Consider the following 8324-nt stretch of genomic DNA (forward strand, 5'->3'; position numbering starts at 1 on the left):
AAATTATACCTCTGGGAGTACTGAATTGGAGATTGATCGTTTTCTGGTCCAGGTCAAAATTACTATCTGCGGATGAATGAATGGGTCTGCCCTATAAACGGGTGTGACAGAAGTCAAATTCTTGGCCATAGATGGCGCCACTGGAAAACAAGAAGAATCACACCCTTTGCCTTAAAATGACTTACGACAACAACAACATATATATTATCTATTCAATTTCTTAACATTTTTCAAGACTCAAACGTACATACTTTAAGTCCAAATAATTACTCAAAATGGTCTATTTCGCGAATTCTATACTTCAGTCTCTTTACTATGCTATAATTCAATTTCCATACTTTACTTCACTTTTCTTCTTTATTTTTTCAGAACTTTTTTTCGTTCAAGTAGTTACTTAAGTTTTTAAGCATAATCTATGAACTATACACATAGATTTACATTTATTTGCCAAAAACCAATAGAAGCAGTAAAATTCCAAATTATAAGAGAGTTTAATTTATTAAAATTTATAAACATTAAAAAAATGACTTTTTGTCCCACGCAACTTGATAATATCATATTAGCAAGATTAATGAAATAAAACAATTAGAGAATTTACTGATGTAATTTACGATATACAGTCTATGTAGAAAATTCTATTGTTTTAGTTCAATTTCTGCATTTAAAATCAACTTCTATACAATGGGTCAACCTCTGTAATAACTTTTATGCCGCTTGTTATTATTAACTTTCATAACTTGATTTAAATAATTATATCAAATTATGAAAGTTAATAACATATTATATTCTATAGACATTATATAAGATATTATATGGAGATATTATATAATTTATATATAATATCTCAAATAGTCTATACTTTTATTCAAAATCTACACTTTAATTTAACTACTATACTGTAGTTCAACCTCTATAGTTCGACTCAAATGTTATACATATTTTCTTTTAGTTCATAAAGATACTCTATTAGTCTGTCATTCTTTTTTGTTGAAATTTTCTTTCTATACTTTTCACTCAGACAATAATATTAATTGCTTATAAGAAGCATGAAAAACCTAGCACAAAAAAATATGGTTGAATTTAATTTATGACGATTTAAAACAAGGTTCCCACGGTCTTTGAAAAGTTTTAGTAGTCGTAGTAAATTTAGGTTATTGCTAGAAGATATTTCTTATTTTAATATACTACTTAATAGTTAAGTGGCTTAGTAGCTGGAATTTTCATGCGTATAAACTTTCTTTTTAAAACAACTCTTAGTGTTGTTTACACAGAAATTAAAATATCGACAGTTGTTTTATTTTCTAAACCAGTTTTTAAAATTTTCAAGACCTACGGGAACGCTGTAAGAGTAATAACAAAATTGATTAAGTGTCCTATGAAGCTCGATAATATCCTTCCAAGATAAACAAGACAAAACAATAAGCGAATTCACAGATGTAGTCTTCAATAGTCAATCTGCGAAAAAAAATTAATGCTTGTAGTTCAATTTTTGTATTTAATATCAGTTTCCATACAATTAGGCAACTTCTATACACTATTTTAATATCATTTTTTATTATAATTTCGTATTTTGATTAAAATAACTACTCCAATGGTCTATACTATTCAAATTTTACAATTTAATTTAATTACCACACTGTAGTTCAACTTCTGTAACTTTCACATAGTAAGAACAGCTGCCCACAAGAATATATATACTATATACATAAAATAGAAAAATAAATCAGATTAGTTTAATTTATGGTAATTTGAAAGTAATAACAAAGTTGATTAAGTGTCCTATGCAGTCCGATAATATCCTTCTATGATAAACTAAACAAAACAATAGTACCTTCTATACTATTCAAATTCTATAATTTAATTCAATTGCCATACTATAGTTCAACTTCTATACTTCATTTCATATGCAGTACATATTTTAGTTCACATAGATACTCAATTAGTTTATCATTTTTCGCAACTATTTTTCTAAAAATTCTACACTTTTCACATAGTAATAACAACTTATTACAAGAACATGTAAAAAGATAATAATAACTGAAAAAATCAGATTAATTTAATTTATGGTAATTTAAAAGTAATAACAAAAATGATTAAGTGTCCAAGGCAGTCCGATAATGTTTTTCCAAGAAGATAAATGAAACGAAACAATAAGAGAATTCACTGATGTACGTCTTCGATGGTCATTCTGTGTATAGAATTCTATCTTTACATTCAGGTTAATGACCTGTTAACCTCTGTTAGCTGATGAAAACAGCAGGGGACAGAACGTATACAAATAATCTAAATGACTAAACACACATTTTTTTGTTTGCTAAGCGAAAATGTATTTTTGTACATTGAATTCGTTGCACTTTAATAATTGGATTGACTCTCAAGAGTACGACAAACTGAAATACCTTACTTCTACCCCCCCCCCTCCTAGGCGAAACTTATTTCTGACAAAATTTTCCTGTCATTAAAGTGATTGAATAATAGTAATGATACTGAAGTTTAGGTTGAATAGTTCCCATTCTGTATTGCAGAGTTCAAATAACATTATATGTAAAAGTACCAATATGTAAAAAAAAATATTTCATTGGTATGGAAAGTTTGTAATATGGTAAAATATTATAGCTGCATACAAATGTTAACCATGTTAATGTTATTTCATTTACTTATTATCTAAATAATTGTTTAATTTCTTTTAATCTCTTCGTTGCATTTACTTTGAGAGAGATGCCACGCGTGACTAAAAATGTAAAAAGTAGTATAAACTAAATTCATTTTTAATTATTTCTAATATCTTTGCTTATTTAATCGTTACTATCACTATGACTTACACTTCAAATTATTCATATATAAAGTTAAAATAATCTTTGCTTTCAGTTTCAGTAGTATTCTAATATATATCTTTAGAATGTTAATTTTAATTTCTTTTAATAAAGTTAAGAAGTTTATTAACACGTTGAAATACCACGCTAATTTTACATGGCTTGCTCGTCTGGCCAAACGGTAAATAACTAAAACTAAATTTGCAAATATAGACAGACTTTGCTAGTTTATAAAGGGTTTAGCGTGACATATCTGAAAAAAGTGGTGAATTATATTTGCCTACGAATTGTTTAAAAATAGTGGTGAATAAAAATCTATTAAATTGAATTTATTAAGCCAAGAATCACAATAATTAAGTAAATTTTGAATAAATTTTCTGCAATTCCATAAAAGAGTGTGAATTTTATAGTTCTATATCATGTTATACGCTGTCAGCCAACTGTTTTTCGCGGCCTATGTGAAAGGTCAGAGTCAGCAAGCGGTGGCAGACGCAGCCTAAATGTAATTTCAGTGTCAGCCACCGGTGGTTGACGTGGCGCTCAACGTGTTAATCACCATATTTTACATTTTTAGTCGCCGGTGGGAACCCTGTTTTAATTCTTTCACTGCATGAATTCATGCTGGAACAAGGCTGAAAGTAAGACGGAAAAAAGAAGAAGAAAGAACCTGGTAGTAAAACCATTTCATCTATATCCTATTTTGGGGAAGAGTAAAATATGCTCAATTCAAAATCATAAACTATTTCACTAATTTACTTTTTCTCTAGTGTATACAGGGTGTCCCAGAATTATTGGGACAAACTTTAAGTGTTGGTTGCAGACATAATAAAGGTTTAGATTTGCAAAGCAACCCATGTTCGGAAACGTCTTCGTTCGCGGCTATGTGGTGTTGTTCACAAGATAGATTGGGCTTGGTGAACCGGTTCCCTGGCCACCACGCTCTCCTGGTTGAAGCTGCATCGATTTCTTTCTTTGGGGTACACTGAAAAGAGCTGTTGTATGCAACACCTGTGGATTCCAAAATGGAACTACAGGTATCTACAGATATCCAACAGAATCTACAGATATCCAACAGGAAATCTACAGATATCCAACAAAATTCAGGTGTATTTGAGCGAGTCCGCCAATCCATAGCCCGTCAGTGTAACAAATGCATAGCAATGTTAGAGAATTTGAGTATCTTTTGTGATATTTTCACATAAATCAACGCATGTAATATCTTCGACTAATAAATATTCCAAATCATCTCAGTCTTGTGTCTTCTTGTTTTTTTCTACCTGTCACACTACTTTACCATGAAGCTTCGAACCATGGGTTTCAATTCAATTCTGAAACCATTTGGCCTCCCATAACTCCCCTGAAAGTTTGTCCCAATAAATCCTGGGACATCCTGTATATAAAACCAATAAATTTAGCAAGGAAGTTTTTAACTGCTGGTTAAAGTTCAAAAAATCCAGTTCAACTCAAGTTGCTATTTGGCAACAGTTTAAAATATTCTGAGAAGCTAGAACTTGGGGGTTGGCAACTATGGAAAAAAATAAAACATGACTGGGTATTATGATATATAAGTTATATAAAGTTTCTACTTTTTGGACTATAATAAGAGGAATTATTATTTATTTAAATTTGAGTAGTATCTAACATAAAGGAATAGCCACTTAATTTAAACATTAATGAACCACCACTTACTAATAATTTTCCTTTACGCATTACTTCAAAATAAAAAACCACGGTATTTAATAATTGCAATGAGTTATTAAATGAGTTATTCAATTATTGAATGCAACNTTTTTTGAAGTTTATTAATCATCATATTTCACATTTTTAGCTGCCCTTGAGAACCCTGATCTAATTCTTTCAATGCTTGAATTCATGCCGGAGCAAGGCTGAATGTAAGACGGAAAAGAGAAAAAAAAGCTGGTAGTAAAACTATTCAATCTATATCTTATTTTGGGGAAGTGTAAAATATGCTCTATTCTAAATCATAAACTATTTCGCTATTAATTTTTCTCTAGTGTATACAGGTTGTCCAAGGATCATTGGGACGAACTTTAAAGGTTGGTTGATGACATCATAAGGATTTAGATTTGCAAAGCAACCCGTGGTCGGAAACGTCTTCGTTCGTCGCTATGTGGAACTGTTCACAAGATAGATTGGGCTTGTTGAACCGGTTTCCTGGCCACCACGCTCTCCTGATTTAAGCTGCATCAATTTCTTTCTTTGGGGTACACTGAAAAGAGCTGTTGTATGCAACACCTGTGGATTCCAAAATGGAAATGGTTGCTTAAATCTACAGATATCCAACGAAATCCAGGTGTATTTGAGCGAGTCCACCAATCCATCGCCCGTCGGTGTCACAAATTCATAGCAATGGTGGAGAACTTGAGCATCTTTTGTGATATTTTCACATAAATCAGCGCATGTAATATCTTTGACTAATAAATATTCCAAATGATGTCAGTCTTGTGTCTCTTTGTTTTTAGCACCTGTCACGCTACTTTCCCATGACATTTCCAATCATGGGTTTCAATTCCATTCTGAAACCTTTTGACCTCCCATAACTCCTCTGAAAGTTTGTCCCCCCTTGAAAGTTTGTTTATGACAGAATGTCCCAGTAATCCTGGAACATCCTGTATATAAAACCAATAAATTGAGCAAGGAAGTTTTTAATCTGCTGGTGAAAGTTCAAAAAATTCAGTTCAACTCAAATTGCGATTTGACTACCGTTTAAAATATTCTGAGAAGCTAGAACTTGAGGATTGGCAACTACGGAAAAAAAACATGACTGGCTATTATGATATATAAGTTATGAAAAGCTTCTACTTTTTGGACTATGATAAGAGGAATTATTATTTATTTAAAATTGAGTAGTACCTAACATAAAATAATAGCCACTTAATTTAAACATTAATGAACTACCACTTACTAATAATTTTCCTTTACGCATTACTTCAAAATAAAAAACCACGGTATTTAATAATTGCAATGAGTTATTAAATGAGTTATTCAATTATTGAATGCAACTATTAAAATTATCATGTCCCATATTTGGCTGATGGGCGTGGGTTGAGCCCACTATATGTCAAAATGCATGTCAAACATCGATAGTGTAACTAATGATAATACTGCAAGAACTATGGAACCAGCCTGCTCTCTTTATTACAGTTCTGCTGATTGTGCATTTGGCAAACTATTTTATAGTATTTTCAATATTGTATTTCAGTTAATATGACTAATATTGTGTTTCAATAAGTAATTCGGCAATATTCAGTTCATTTAGGAAATACATTACTTCAATTACAATAATTGCAACAGGGGTAATAATGCATTTCAATTTTAGAATGTTTAAAGTAAAAAATAACGTTAAAAATAATTTCTGTGATAAATGATGTAAGAAAAATGAAGAAACATTATAATTCGTCATTTTTCATAAAATAATCACAGATAAGAATGCTAATAAATCGAAAAAATGCATATTTAATAATCTAGATAAATGAAGTTTATATGTCTAAAAATATTTTTTGCCCCGCCATACTTAAGTCTCAAGGATAACATGTCCGATAAGATTTTTAATGCTATAGAAATGGGCGTGATGCACTTTCTTTTAAACAATTCAGAATAACAGGTTTTCCATCTTTTACTTATAAATATAAAAACATTCCACTTAAAGAATCAGCTTCAATGACATGCGCCTTTTTTTATTCAAAATAATAATATTCGTGTGCAATTTTAATCGAACGAAAATTCAAAAAAACGATCGGGTTAAATGCAGACGACTCTTACGGAATGTACTTGTTTATTCCAACAATATTTTTTATTGTAATTACTTCATAAGTTCGCTGTAAAGTTTTATGTCAGTTTTTACGAAATATGTTAACACGTTGAATACCATAGGGGTCACCGGTGACAAACACAGAATTTGTTCTCAGCCCCACTGGGGTCACCGTTGACCGGTGAAACCAAGATTATTTGAAACACATAATTCAAATAAATTTTTAATTTTTTTAACTATTATTATCATTAGTAAATTGGTTTGAAGAAATTAATGCAATATAGAGCACACAAAAATAGTTTTATTTATATACACAGAGATGCCAACTTGGTCTGGACATCGAATAAATATTTTCAAGTGGTAGTTTATTAATTGTGATATTCTTGATTTAATAAATTCAATTTAGTAGATTTTTATCCACCACTATTTCTAAACAATTCGCAGGGTTATATAGTTCACCACTTTTTTCAGATATGTCATGCTAAACCTTTTAAAAACTAGCAATTTTTGTCTAATATTTGCAAATTTAGTTATCTACCGTTGTGGCCAGACGGGCAAGCCATGTACAATTAGCGTACCATTCAAAGCGTTAATCTCTTCAGAATAGAGATACGAATATATGTATAAAGCAACTGAAAGGCTTTTAAGTCAGGAATTATGTAACTGTCTTACTCCTAATAGTGCAATTTAGCTGGGCACCTGGGCCCTATCCATTACCTCCTACATCAGAAAATCTCCATACAGTTTTTTATAAGTAGTCTGCGCAGACTATTTAAAAAGTGAACCAGTTGTGCGCATGAAACCTAAGCTCAAAGGAGTGATAGAACAAGANACCGTTATTGAAAATATTATGCCGAATCCGGAGCAGTTGATATCCCTGAATTTAACACGTTCACGACGGGGTGACCCACCGGTGGGTCACGCTAGATTGTCTCATCTTGGCAGCGCACCGGAGTAAAAACTGGTAACAATAAATTTCATCTTTTAGTTTTTTTCCGGGAATAATAAAAATCCATAACTGCCGATTGCTTTTAGCGAATGCAATTTTTATATTGAATTGCTTCTTCGCCGTGATAAATTTCCTTACAGTGAATTGTTATTGTTGAGAATATATTAACTCCTCCCGAATATTATCTAATATTGAAATAGTTCTTCTACCAGTATTTTCTTTTTTCCTGTGCGAGTATTTTCACTTTTCCTGGCGTGAACGTGTTAAAATGAAAAACATTAAATTAAAGCTACTTAAATTTCGTTTGCCACTAGAAAATGTTTATTTTACAAAGCGGAGCAAGTTGGCATTTTTAATTATGTAACTGAAACAAAGTAGCGTTTAATATAAAACTTTGAATTATTTAGAAGTAGTAGTAGGTAAAATTCCTATTTAGCAGAATTTGATAAATTAGGAATCAGACATTAAATGGTAACACTAGAAAAAATTTTATCCTCTATCCGGTGTAAGTAGGCAAGTGTCTGTATAGTTTATCTAAAGTAAGAAGTCCCCTAGCCATTCGTCTGGACTCGTGATGGTAACTATGGTAACGAGGTATAACTATTCCAAGTAGGGGTGTGGGGTCACTGATTAGAACAGGTTTTGTCTCGGATCAGGGAGAGAAAAGGAATATTTTTCTTTTGTCTGTTGTATTAGTCCTTGAGTGTAAGGAAGCTACCCTCCTTGAAATACGCTATTCTTGTTTCCATAGCAGCAGACATCCTCAAACTTCGTGGTGGGGGGAGTTCTT

The sequence above is a fragment of the Parasteatoda tepidariorum genome, chromosome X2 (assembly GCF_043381705.1).
Source record: "Parasteatoda tepidariorum isolate YZ-2023 chromosome X2, CAS_Ptep_4.0, whole genome shotgun sequence".
In the NCBI taxonomy this organism is placed as follows: domain Eukaryota; kingdom Metazoa; phylum Arthropoda; class Arachnida; order Araneae; family Theridiidae; genus Parasteatoda; species Parasteatoda tepidariorum.